Source organism: Cheilinus undulatus, linkage group 23, assembly GCF_018320785.1.
Source record: "Cheilinus undulatus linkage group 23, ASM1832078v1, whole genome shotgun sequence".
Classification (NCBI taxonomy): Eukaryota; Metazoa; Chordata; class Actinopteri; order Labriformes; family Labridae; genus Cheilinus; species Cheilinus undulatus.
Genome location: NC_054887.1, coordinates 14,247,409 through 14,261,337, shown reverse-complemented (window position 1 = coordinate 14,261,337; position 13,929 = coordinate 14,247,409).

The following is a 13,929-nucleotide window of genomic DNA, read 5'->3' as shown; positions in this document are numbered from 1 at the left end:
TTGTAAACGTCTGGGAAGTGAGGAGACCAGCTGATGGAGTTTTGGGAGAGGGATATTGTCCCATTCTTGTCTTGTGTAGGACCCTCGCTGCTTAATAGTCATGGATTGTCTTCAAATGTTCACCATTTTGGTGAGCCTCTTTCAGTCATTACTTCTGAGAGACTCTGCCTCTCTTAAATGCTCCTTTAATACCCAGTCATGTTATTTTTAATTAACAGGATAAGATACAAAATGCTCCCCCAGCTGTTTTTCATTACTACCACTTTTCCAGCCTTTTTTTGCCCCATTGTTTTGGATACTTTACTGCCATCATATTCAAAATGAGCTCATATTCATGAAAAGGTAAAATGTCTCAGTTTAAATATCTGATAAGTTCTTTGTGTTCTATTGCAAACCATTGCATCCTTTTTTTGAATTACTATACAGCGCCCCAACTTTTTTGGAATTTGGGTTGAGTATTGATTAAAAAAGGACAAATCCTATGCAATACATATATTTATATACATATACACATTTATATAAATATATTTATTTAATATATGTATGCTGCCAAAAGCTCTCCCCACACCATGATGCTGCCACCACCTTTTAACCATTACTGTGTAGCTTTCTCTTTATGCTTCAGGTCTGGAAAAAAAATCTTCTCCAAAGCTGTTGTTCTCTTACAGACTGAAAAAAAGACAGTTTTCCAGGTTTTTCCTATATTTTGCAGCATTCATTTTAACCTTTACCTTTATAAGCCTTCCAGGGCCAGCCCCTGAGAAGCATCCCCCCAGCATGATGCTGCCACTAACATACTTCTCAGGGGGGATGGTGTGTTTGTGGTGATGTGCAGTTTTTGGTGTCCGCCAAACATAGTGACTTGTCTAAAAAGTCTCCCAAATGCCTTTTTGTGAATTCTAGTTGAGTTTTCTCTGGCTCTCTCTTTTCCATTCTCCCATTGAGCTTTGACTGGTGAAGAATCCAAGCAACAGTTGTTGTTTGTAGAGTCAAGCATCCACAGGGATAATACTTTTAATAGAACTGTACACTTTATTTTGCATGTACATGTACTTAATAAGATCCCTGACACCTCTGGTTCTCCTCTATTCACCCAGACAAAGATGACAATCAGCTGATTTATGTAGTTAATAAGTGAGGCATCTTTTAAGATTTATACCACGCTAAGATAAGGACACAGATGAGGTTTAGAGGATGCTTTTGAAAGAAAAGAACAAAAAGTTAAGCTAAACGAGCGTATTTGTACTGAATGTCTTACGTAAACTATCACTAATAAAACCAAATGTTTGTATTTGTTCAAATAGCCTGAAGCATTGTTCCATTCTCATTTGAAGCTGCATACTGAGGCTGTTTTATGATTGTGGGAACCCTGTGGAGCATGTTGGCTTCTTGCCTTGAATGCAGATGTCTAACATCAGCTGTCACTCAGCCACCTGTGATGGTATTCACTAAAACATGACATGTCTGTCAGCTCCACCTTCACTGTCAGCTTTATTCAGTCAACATTGTCTGATCGAACACGGCCACCAGGAAATAACTAACTCCCCATTAAATCCACTCATCAGGGTGTGGAGAGAAAAGAAGAACAAGCTGGGAGTGATTATGTTTCATAATCTGAATTTATATAACCCTGAATTTTATGTACAGCCATGCTCTTTTTTATGAGGACATGCAGATGCTGCAAATGAGAGCTGAATTAAAGAGGAAGTGTATAAACATGAACGTTCCTGCTGTGCTAAATCTTCCTCCTGCAGAGTCCAGACAAACAGCTCGTCCATGACCTGCAGACCTACATCACCTGAGCTCGTAAAGTCACCAACACACATGCAGATCCATCGTTTCATAACACGCACATCAGGAGGGGGGAGGGGAGGTGTTATGTCCACCTGGCTGCAGCTGCAGGGGTCAGTGGGTCAGGCTGAGAGGTGGAGAGGTGAGGGAGGCTTAACAGGTAATATGAGAAGATGAGGTCAGCTTGCCTCAGGTGCAGGTTTGTTTTGGTTCAAGAGAGGGGGCAAAAAACTTCAAAACAAAGATTAGATAGCAGTCAAAACAAGCGGCTTAACGGGACAGTAATCATATATCAAAAATGTTTTTTATTTTTCTTGATTAATGAGTTTTGCAAGACTTAGTTTACATTTTTACATCATTTTATGCAAATACATTATTGTTGCACAGATTTGGATACTTTATAACACTAACAGTGTGCAAAGACCTCAGTTTAAATAACTGACATTATTCACATGTAAAGGGTTGCACAGGGCTCGGTGTGAACGGCCCTTTTTAAAATCCAGCCACAAATTCTCTATTGTATCTGAGGCCGCTCCAGAACATTCCCCTTGTTGTCTTTGAACCAATCCTGTTAAGCTTTCTCTGTTTGCTTTGGGTCATTGTCTTACTGGAAAATAAATCTTCTCCCAAGCCATAGTTCCCTTGAAGACCGAAAAATATCGTTGCATGTGTGTTGGATCAGTAACACTGGTGCTAGCATCCTGGCTAACTCTTTCCTCATTTTAGAGCTGAAAAGTGTGTCAAGCTATTATTGGGTTCTGATGTTCAAATTATTCATTCATAACACTTTTAAACCCTGTTTCATCACTGTTTCTGCCCATTTTGCCACATTTGATTCTACATTTAACCCATTTTAGCCACTTGTATCCAACTTTTGCTACTTTAAGCCCTTTTCACTCCTTTAGCTGCCCCCCTTTTTGCCACTATTAACCAATTTTTCCCACTTTTTAACCACCACATTTTTCTATTTTTACTGTCCATTTTTGCCTCTTTTTCCCTTTCTTTGCCCATACTTACAGCTTTATCCATTTTTGGCCCATTTTGTCCTATTATTGTAACTTTAAACTAATTTTGCCACTCTTTCACCACTTTTCACCACTTATTTCTTACAATTTTTGCCACTTTCAATCCATTTTTGCTACTTTTCAGCCGCTTTTCACTATTTTTACCACCCTTTTTTGCCTACTTTTTCTTTTCTTTACCCATATTTGCTGCTTTATCCCTTTTTCCCTTTTCGATGTATTTTTGCCACTTGTAAATGCTTGTTGCCATTTTTACCACACATTCTTGCCACCTTTACAGTACATTTTTGCCTTTCTTTAGCAATTATCTAATTATTTCTTTCCCTTAAATCTATCTAAATTTCCTCTACTTCATTCTCTGGTATCCTGACATGTGAGCACATAATGGGTTCACTACTAAGTCTGACATTACTTTCCAAATGGTTTAGTTCAGTTAGCTGGGCTCCAGAGAGCTTTGCCCTTTGTGGGCGGCCTTGCACAGAGATGCAGTGGTTAGTGCTTTTACTACACAGATTTGAATCGTCATTGGACAAGGCCTTACTTTGTGGAGTATGCATGTTCTGCCAGTGCATGCACCTTCCTCCCACGGAAAAAACACATGCTTTTCAAGCTGATTTGTTACTCTAAATTGCCCGTAGGAGAGAATTAGTTTGTCTCTATATGTCAGGCCTGTGACTGACTGTTGACCAGCCACGTGAAACACTGAATAGCCATAAATAATGGATGGATGGATGGATGGATATTATCAATTTCTCTTATTTTGGCTATCTTTTTACTTTTTACAACATACTCTTTTAATATGTAGTGTATGGCAAAGCACAGAGTTCAGAATGTCTGCAGGACTTCAGAGAGAAACCTCCATTTAGTAACCACACTGATCTCAGTATCCGGACTGTGACCAGACCACCTCTCCTCGTAAACATGAGGCTACTACTTTAGCTGTCAACAACTTTTTGTGTATGTGAGCGTGTGGGTGGATGGGTTTGGGCGTGAGCGTGAGAAAACTCTGTCATGTTGGTCAGCGGCTAAGAGGGAAGTCTTTGCACTGCCACAGTCACACCCATGATGGGATTTATTTTCAGAGTGGACACTTTCACTACTCTTATTCAACACTTATGAGACATTTATGTCTAGAATCTGATTTGTAACATGAAATAAGATCAGGTATTGTGATATTTTATGCACAGTCAGACACTTTATGGTGTGAATTTTTTGCAAATGCTAATTACAAACATTCTTATTTGGACTTTCGCAATCTAACAGCTGACTCAGTCACTCTGACCTCACCTCAGCCGAGTCTTCTCCCCCGGCTCTCGCCTCCTTTGAACCTCCTGCACGTCCTCAGGCTGCTCCTCTTCATTCAATTCATGACTCATGGAGGTGCTAGTTTACTCACCTTCACTCCCTCGCCCTGTCAAAGCAGAAAGAAAACATCTTTGTGTTAGACCAATGCCGACACAGCAGAATCAGCTCATTGCCAACTCAACTCCTCAACAGGGACCCCCTGAAAATCCCCAGGACACACAAAACACTAAATAAAACACAATAACTCAGCAACAATACAGTTATGTAACGTCTGAAACAAGACGTGTTCATGGCAAAGGTGCTGCCACATCAAACCCCTCTGCCGCAAGAAGACAGATCAGGTTCCTCAAAGGATTTGCACCAAGATAATGGATGAGAGTGCTGAATAGGAGCTGAACATCCTTCAGGTTTGACACTGTTAACCTACATTACATAACACTGATGTCTCTATGTAGACTTCAATGTGTCATTTCAACAAAGGATCAAGTCATTATCTTTGTCACGAAAACAGCCAGACAGCTGCAACCAGATACCTACCATCAGAGAAAGACAGAGAGGTTTAATCAGACCTGGAATTAGGTGAATATTAGAGGCTGCACAGCTTGTACAAATCCTGCATTTTTATGTACAAATTTATGTGCAGTCTTGGGTAACCAGGTGACCTGCTTTCAGGGCTGGTGCCATAACAGTCTGCCTCATTGGTGTTTCAATAGAGATGTTGCACAGTTTTGTAACTGCTGGTTTGTTCAGCCCTAATCCTACCCGGAGGGCTTTGCTTTGTAGCCTGACATGCACTTTATCAAAAATGTAACTATGCTTTAAAACACCAAAGACCACAAGCCCTGTGGAAGTTTTGTGCTCTTTACAACCATGCCAACCGCTCAAATGGCGATAAAGAAAAAGAATTTACACTGTTGTTCTTTTAAAACCAGGTTGTTTGAGGTACTTGGCAATAGCGGTGCCTCCAAAGATTTCAGCCAGCCTGCTTCAAGGTCTCCACCATGATCCCCATCCCCAAAAACCCTGGGACCACAGGACTTCAAAACTTTGGACCTGTCATTTGAGCGCCCTGTGTTGACACACCTTAAAACTTAAAACAGTTCACCTACACAACCAAAATATCCGTAGACGACACTGTCAGCCTGGCCCTCCACTTTATCCTCGTGCATCTGAACTCAGCAGGATCTACACCAAGATTGTCTTTGTGGATTTCAGTTCTGCTTCCAACCTCATAATCATTGCTCTTCTCCAGGAGAAGTTCTCCCAGTTTAATGCACCTGATTCCACCTGCAGGTGGATCACAGACCTCCTGTCTGATAGGAAACAGCAGGAGAAGCTGGAGGAACATGTGTTTGCTAGCAGAACCATCAGCACCGGCTCCCCCGAAGGTTGCAGTCTTTCCCTTCTGCTCTTCTCAGTGTATACCAACAGCTGCACCTCAAGCCACCAGTCCATCAAGGTCCTTTAAATTTACGGATGACACAACCCTCATCGGACTCATCTCTGGTGTGGACCTAACCCAGTAATCCTCTGTGACTCTGCAGTTTCCACTGTGGACTCTTTCTGCTTCTTGGGGACCCTCATCACGCAGGACCTTAAGTTTCCTAAGTTCCCTGCTGCAAGGGAGCAGTTTTCTTCCTGTCTGGCCACACCGATCCCTGACTAGTTTTATTGATGATTTGTATTCTGGGTGGCTTTCTAACGAGCTTTGAAATCATGAAGTACATCGGGGGCATCACTGGTACAACCAGTGGAGAGAAAACTACCCTCACCAACAGACTGATCAAAAACCTGCCTAGCTGTTGTGTGGTCAGGATGGCTTCCTGAGGCCCCATGATCAGATTGAAGTTAGTGAAGATGGCTTTAATAAGTACAGTGTCATCACTGCTCTGGATATGGACGCCATGATGAGTACGATCAGAACTTGGTGGAGTTCAATAAAGCTCATGGCGTGAATAACACCTTGGACACCGAGATCGTCCCAAAGTCTGACACTAAGGAAGAGAAGATTCACAGTCTTATTGCTGAGGGCTTTCTGCTTTACATCTACCAACCTTTGATTGATGTGCTGAACCAACGTTACTTTAGTTCCATCCTGAACGAAGAATAAAGAGGAGGCACTCTTGGAACAACATGGTGCCAGATCCCCACAGCCTGTTGTGTTTGAAACACAAGAACATCATCAAGAAAGCGCAACAGAGGATGTACTTCCTGAGAGAGCTAAAGAAATTCAACCTGCCAAAGACGATGATGGCACACTACTACACCGCCATCATGGAGTCAATCCTCACTTCATCGATGACCGTCTGGTAGGTATCATCTGCATCATCAGAGAGGGTGATTGCCTGCAATCTTCTATCTCTCCATAACCTGTTCACCTCCAGGACTCTGAGGTGTGCAGGTAAAATTGCAGATGACCCCTCTCACCCATGGACTTTATGAGGCCCCCCCTCTGGCAGGAGGCTGCGGTCCATTAGGACCGAACAGTTTATTCCCCTCTGCTGTCAGTCTAATGAACAGTACTCTGGCCCTCCCCTTTCCTCCTACAGACTCTCACTGAATCCTAGAACCAGCGATGGAATAATGCACTCAGTGGACTTTATCTTTTACTGTTTAGAACTGCACACCTTGTTTGCTATAGGCTTTTAGGTGAAAAATTGCACAGTGTTGTGATGCTCCAAAGCACAAGTAGTGTTAACTATGGCATAGACCACTACAGTATTGATCTGCCAAATAAGAAGAAATATGGCTTTATTCTAGATGTGACTGCTAATTTAGAGCCAAAATGATAATCCAGACTTAGATGTTGGGCTCTGTCTGAGAGATATGCTGACCATGAATGTGCTACTGTCATGTATTCCTGCAGAGGCTGAGATCACAGAGGATCTTCAAAGCCATGCATGAACTCTCTAACCTGCTCGGACTCTCCCTCCACACCTGGTTCATGTGTAAACTCTCCGATTTAAAGACTCTGCGTGTCAGCCGCTGAGCCTCTCTTTGTGTCGTGGGATGTTACTGGGACAGGTTGGAACAATGTCTGCTTTGTCTCCCAGCAGGCTCACCTTCTCCTCTGCCTCTGTGAGGTGTCAGAACAGGTGACGAGGTAAAGTACCAGGAGGAAGATAGAAATCCCCAGATTAGTAAAACAGGAAGTGAGGTGTCCTGTGGTGGAACAGATGTACCTAAAATACTGAGAAACGGGGTTTAAAGAGAGCTAAAACATAAGGATTAAAGCATCACTTTTAACAGCTGACCTGAATTGTAACTTTGCAGCAGTAACTAAGCAGGGTTGGGCTTGACAAAGGGTCAATAACCCTTGACCAGAATCTTTTATGGAGCTTTTAGTGCTGTGAAAATTTCACAATCCTTTATTTTTCAATATATCAAAGCTTGCGTAAACTCTCACACACAACAGCCCTCAATATTTTCTAAATTGTGTCAGAGGGGAGTTATATTGACTCTTTGTTCACATCTAAGGTCATAACTTCACTTGTAGTCCGCTGCCAGAGGCCTGTACTGAGGGAGATAATGGAAGAAATGATTGACAGCTGATTGGGTGTGATGACGTAAGCTACTCAGGTTGATAGCTCCAAAGTCTACGATCGATCACCTGATGTTTTTAACATGTTATCGATCCTTCTGTGCTGTCATGGGCACTTTTAAGAGCTTAAGCTGTTGCTGATGTAACTGTGTGAGGGTTTTTACTTGAAAAACTGTACTCAGTTGATATTTCACTACATTTTACTTCTTTGTGCTGCACAATAGTGCCTATGAGGCACAGGATGCAAAGAGGGAATCAATAACACAAAACACCCAATTCTGAAAAGGTAAAGCAAAGGGGTACTAATGAAAAACAGTTGAAGGAGCATTTCACAACTAATCAAGTGTGAAGTGCTAGGACACGGAGTCAAGTATTCATAATTGAGGACAGCTGATCTTACGCAAGCCCTCATCAGATGATGGCCAATTGATTTGCTCTCAGCGTGCTATTGGCCAGGCCATGCTCTGCCACTCTCCCTGCAAGCTGCTTTTACAACCCTCCTCCACCCCAGCTCCTCCTTCATTCTGCTTCTGACTTAATCAATGTCCTCCTGTTGTCACTGATGCCTGCTCTGCTCTGGGATTTTGGCTGCTTCTCTTCCTAAGGCTTTTACCAGAACAGCCAGACTGCCAAACATAAATAAGAATAACAGCTCTAATTAATAATAAATCAATATTTATAGCTGAAAATCAGGTATGTTCCTTGATAGGTGGTCCTGACAGAAATAGGGTTAACTGCCAACAGATCAGTAACATGACTGGGTATAAAAAGAGCATTTTAGACTTTGAATATCTCACAGTCTACAGTACATTATATCATTGAAAGATTCAGAGAATCTGGAGAAATCTTTGCGCACAAGGGACAAGGCCAAAGGTCAACATTGGATGCTTGTGATTTTGGGGCCCTTTGGCGGCACTGCATTTAATATAGGCATGACTCTGTACTGGAAATTACTGCTTGGGCTCAGGACCACTTTTAAGTAAGTAAGTAAGTAAATGTTATTCATAGAGCACTTTTCACAGACAGAGGTCACAAAGTGCTTTACATCAAACGAAGCACAACACAAGAAGCAGAAACAAACACGCAATATTAAAGCAGTGACCAGATTCCATTACTGGTGAACAGGTAAACGTCATTTAAAGTACAATGGCTGGGTGCATAGTATTATCCATAAGCCTGTCTGAACATGTATGTTTTTAACTGTTTTTTGAAAGACTCAACCGAGTCAGAATAACGGATCGACATGGGCAGGGAGTTCCAGAGTTGTGGTGCTAAGGCCTCAAAAGTCTGGTCACCACATGTTTTAAAATGTGTCTTTGGTACAGTGAGTTCAATCTCAATGAACAGGTTGGTAGGTACGAGTGAATGAGTTCTGTTAAGTATTCAGGGGCCTGACTGTGAAGTGTTGTAAAAGTGAAGGTGAGAATTTTAAATCTAATCCTGTAAGCAATGGGAAGCCTAGACCAATTTTGAAATAACAAAATTTGGCCAAAAAGTCATGACCGCAGACCTGTCATCAAATTTGAGCAAAAAAAAAAAAACAAAAAAAACCATCAGGCTCAGCAGGCGATTCAATGGTTTTTAACTCAAAGTCATCACCGTGGACCTATTTCCAAATTTGAAGAAAAAAGGGACCATTTTTGAAATGACTAAAGTTAGTCATTTTCTGTCAGCACAGCTGGCTGTGGCATCCACAAATGTAAGTTAAAGCTGTATCATGCAAAGAAGAGAACACGATCCAGAAACGCTGCAGTCTTCTCTGATCATTTAAAATTGACTGAGGCACGATGGAAACTGTTCTGTGGTCAGACCAAACAACTCCTGTACCAACTTTTTTGAATGGTGTTGCAGTTCAGACACTAAATGTCTTGTCCTTCTGCTGTATTAAATCAAATATAAGTGGTAAAGGACCAGCAAGTTACTTTATTCAGCTTTTGTTCACATTTTATTCAACATCCCAACTTTTTTGGATTTAGGATGTGTAGAATGGTTAAGTAAAAGCTTTGCTTTCCAACTCAGCTCACTTTTCACCACTGTGGTCAGTCAGATGTTGCAACACTGCAACGATCACTTTACCCTTTCCTTGAACAAACCCTGTTGGTGTTTTAAAAATAAATGAGCATGAGTTTATTTATTCAGAGTTGAAGTCATTAATAAGTCCTGTTTTAATACAAACAGCAGTTTCCCTGTTGTGTTTACAAAGTATTAATTGTGTTGCATACCTAAAGAAGTAGCTGAATTAGACTCTGAGTCTCTTTATATTCCTCTTGTGCCTGCAGTCTGAAATGCCACGGGATAAACCTGGAAAACATAATGCAGGAATTCATCCAGGAGGTCTGATTTAATTATACCTACTGGGAAAAAACAGCAGAAACACTGTAGAGAAAATGAAGTAAACCTTAGTTCCTCATCAGTGTAATGACAGTGACCTCTCATCCACCCAGAACCGCCATTTAGACTCATTAATAAAAAGTCCAGAGGAGGTAAAAGGTTTTCACTGCAGCCTGGAGGATTCTCATAAAACTGGAGAAGGAAACAGCGATAAAACATTTCAATTTTTAAATAAACACAATGCTGTTTTCATTAAAAGGTTATTAGATGAAGTCATGGCTGATGGAGGTCATCTTCTTTAATTATTAAAAAGGTAGTCATTGTTTGTGTCCTCTCAGTAGAAAACAGACCGTGTTGGTTCTGATTCTGGTCTGAAGAAAACTACAAACCCTCTCTTATAGAGATTAAATCCTCACAGGAGCACGTAGGCACCCAAACCAGAACATTTACACATTTTATTTATCATTTGTCGGCACGTGCAGCATTGAGAAAACGTGCTGCAAACATACACAAGAAAACCAAACATGCAGTAAATGGCACAGAGGACAATTAAAGTGTTTACAGGAGACACAGAAGTGATGAGCGTGCAGGCTTGTTGTTGCCTTGGTTTGGCAGGCTGATGCATTAAACACTAATGATGGATTAACAGTGAAAATATCTGAATCGTGGAGTCACATAGCAGCCAAAATAACATACAGATCACTAGCAAAGAGCACAGATTCAACAGGATGCTATCAGATGATTATTCATCAGTGATAATGGTATGATTGTTTTGAATCAGTTACACTTAAATGTTATTTGATGACCCTTCTCAAAGTCCTACGGATGGCAGGAAAAGAGAATTAAGGAAAAAGATGGGGGTGAGGAAGAGGAGAGAAAAAGAGCAGGTAAATGCAGGAAGAAACCTGATTGAGTCTCGGTCTTGCTCCTGAAACTTTGCTATAATCACTACCATAGTAACTGCTGCTTTCCATACAGCTCTGGTGTCAACATCAGCCATAACAACCTGATATTGGACCAGGTTTAATTGACTAAAACCAAAAAAGGAGAGATAAGAGCTGGTGGTTGGTAACTTTGAAAGGTGTTCAGATCGTTGTGTTTTGCTGGATCAGGTCAGGTATGCTGGTTCAGCACTTCACCATGTCACCCTTAGTCCTGTACTGCTCTGGCCTCCTGATGGCCATTGAGCAGGCCTGCACTAGGCCCGTGCTGGATCAGCATTGGACACAGTCTTGCCAGTGATACCCAAAAGTGCGCCAAAGAGATGTCATCACAAAGAGGTCCAGCTGGCGCCATTGGCCATCAGTCAACATCCAGGCTTCACAAAAGTGTATTAAGGACCAAGGACCGAGAGACTTTCGACTTTCGTCCGCATGTTCAGATACTGGGAATGCCACTGGCTTGCTCAGCAAACCCATCGCCCCATGCGCAAGTCCAAGTCTGCCGTTGATCTCAGCCTCTCAGTCAGCAGATCGATGGATTACGCTGCCAAGGTAGGTGAACTGCTCTACAACTTCCACACTGTCACCATTCACAGACACAGATCCGATGGCGGCATCCAAGGCATTCCCGAATACCTGGATCTTTGTTTTTGGCCCAGGAGACATGCATTCCCAACATTTCTGCCTCCTCACACAGCAAGCTGAGTATCAGCAGCAAATGCCCATTGCTGTATCCTCTGCCAGCTGTTTCCTTTACTAAACTTTGTGTAATTTCCTTCAAACTTTGCATAAGAGTTCACTTTAACTCAAGGACTCATTGGGATTCATTTTCATCCCTTGCTTGTGAACAGGATATCCCAAGAATGCTTCTTGGGATTTTCTTAAAAATGTCCACAAAAATCCTGACCTTAATAAGCAGATGGTCTGTCCAGATTCATCAGGTGGATCCATCTTGCAAACCATCAGGCTGATATGCTTTTTCCCAGTCAGAAAATGACTGGACCAAATGGCATGATTTGAGAAGAAGAGGCGGTAGAAACAGCCGAGGTTTAGCTGAAAAAACTGCATGCCTGTAAACAATGGCGGCTGGGGTAGAGATTAGCATGGATGCAGCTACAGCAACAGTTTGATCAGACCTTGATTCTTTTCTAGAACACGAGTAAAAAGCGTAATGGAAAATAACCCTAAAATGTTGGTACACTATGATTGCCTGCTCTTAAAATCCTGTGATTTTCCTTGAAACATGATCCAGGTACACTGTTTTCATCTGTAAGTGCTAGTTTAGGTATCACATTGTTTTTTCAGTATTCCCCATCTGTCCTAAAGTTGCTCCACTTCTTCCTGTGACCTCGATCTGTGAGGTTTCCTTCTGCTTTTTCTATTGTTCTGATTTAACTGCCAGCAATCGAGCCATGATTGATCGATGAATCTGATCTGGTACGTGTCTGTAAATTAATCCTCTGTGGTATGGATACCACCGCCGTGAGAAAAGACACGGGAAAACTCCCTTTTCCCTTTCAGCTTCATGCACAGCAACGGAAACCGCAGAGGGAGCGGGTCGGTTCAGCCCTGCAGCAGTGCAGACTCACCAGTCAGGATGAGGAGGGAAAACGATGACTATTGTTCAGCTTAGAACGACTGATTGCTGATATGTTCATGGTGGTATGATGGTTAGGGGTATTATGTGACGCCAGGACAAGTTGTGACAATGTTAGAGTCAGCTGGAGCATGAGTATAACAGAGATATGATACAAATGTTTCAGGCTTCAGTGTTGTGTAAGCATCATCTTGTATCCCCTATTACACAACATGAGACCACCTCTCCTCATAAACATACACATAAGCATGCTTTATATAACAGATGCCTTCTACTGGAGCGGTCCATAGTCACCAGGTTGACACATCTTTCTGACATAATGATTTAGAATAAAAAGGTAAACTAAACTTCCAAATTTTAGCTCAGGTGGATCCCGAGGTTTTAAAACAATTATAACCACAAGATCTTACTGTCAAAGCTGCTTTTTACAATTCAATAGTCTGTGCTCAGTTGTATTTAGAAGTCTTCACATGAGGAAAAATGGTTTTGGTCTTTACTTTAAGGCAGTCTTTTTCCTTAAACTCCCCCCACAGAAGAGCCACAAATTCTCTACTGGGTTGAGGTCAGGGCTTGGACTCGACCTCTCCACAACATTCAACTTGTTGTCTTCCAACCATTTCTGTATTTCTTTGCAGCTTTCACTGCATGCTTCCGGTCTTGCAGCGAAATAAACTTCTCCCAAGCCATAGTTCTCTTGCAAACTGAATAGGATAGTCCTTCAGGTTTTCCATATTTTGTCGCATTCATGTTACCCTCTACCTTTACAAGCCTTCCAGGTCTGGCTGCTAAGAAGCATCCCTACAGCATGGTGCTGCCACCACTGTGCTTCACAGTGGGGATGGTGTATTTGTGGTGATGTGCAGTGTGCATCTTGTGTGATGACCAAAAAGCACCATTTTGGTCTCATCAGCCTAAAGAATTTTCTTCCACTTGACCATGGAGTTTCCCACATGCCTTTTGGCGAACTCTAGTCTGAGTTTTCTCCAACAGTGGCTTCCTCCTTGCCACGCTCTTTCCTTTTAACTCCATCAGAGTAGTCATAGGTGTCTTGGTCACCTCTCTCACTAGTCTCCTCAATTTGTGAGGGCGTCCTGATCTACACATGCGCCATACTCCTTCCATTTCTTCATGATCAATTTAACTGACATAAGTGCCTTGGAAATGTTTCTGTATCCATCCCATGACTTATACTTTCAACAGCCTTTTCTCTGAGTTGCTTTGGGTGTTCTTTTGTCTTCATGGTGTAATGGTAGCCAGGAATACTGATTAACCAGTGCCTGGACCTTCCAGACACAGGTGTCGTTACATTCCCATCACTTGAGACATATTCACTACGCTCTGTTGATCACCATTTTACTGATTGTGAGACTAGCAGCACCAAGTGGCTGAACATCTTTTCAG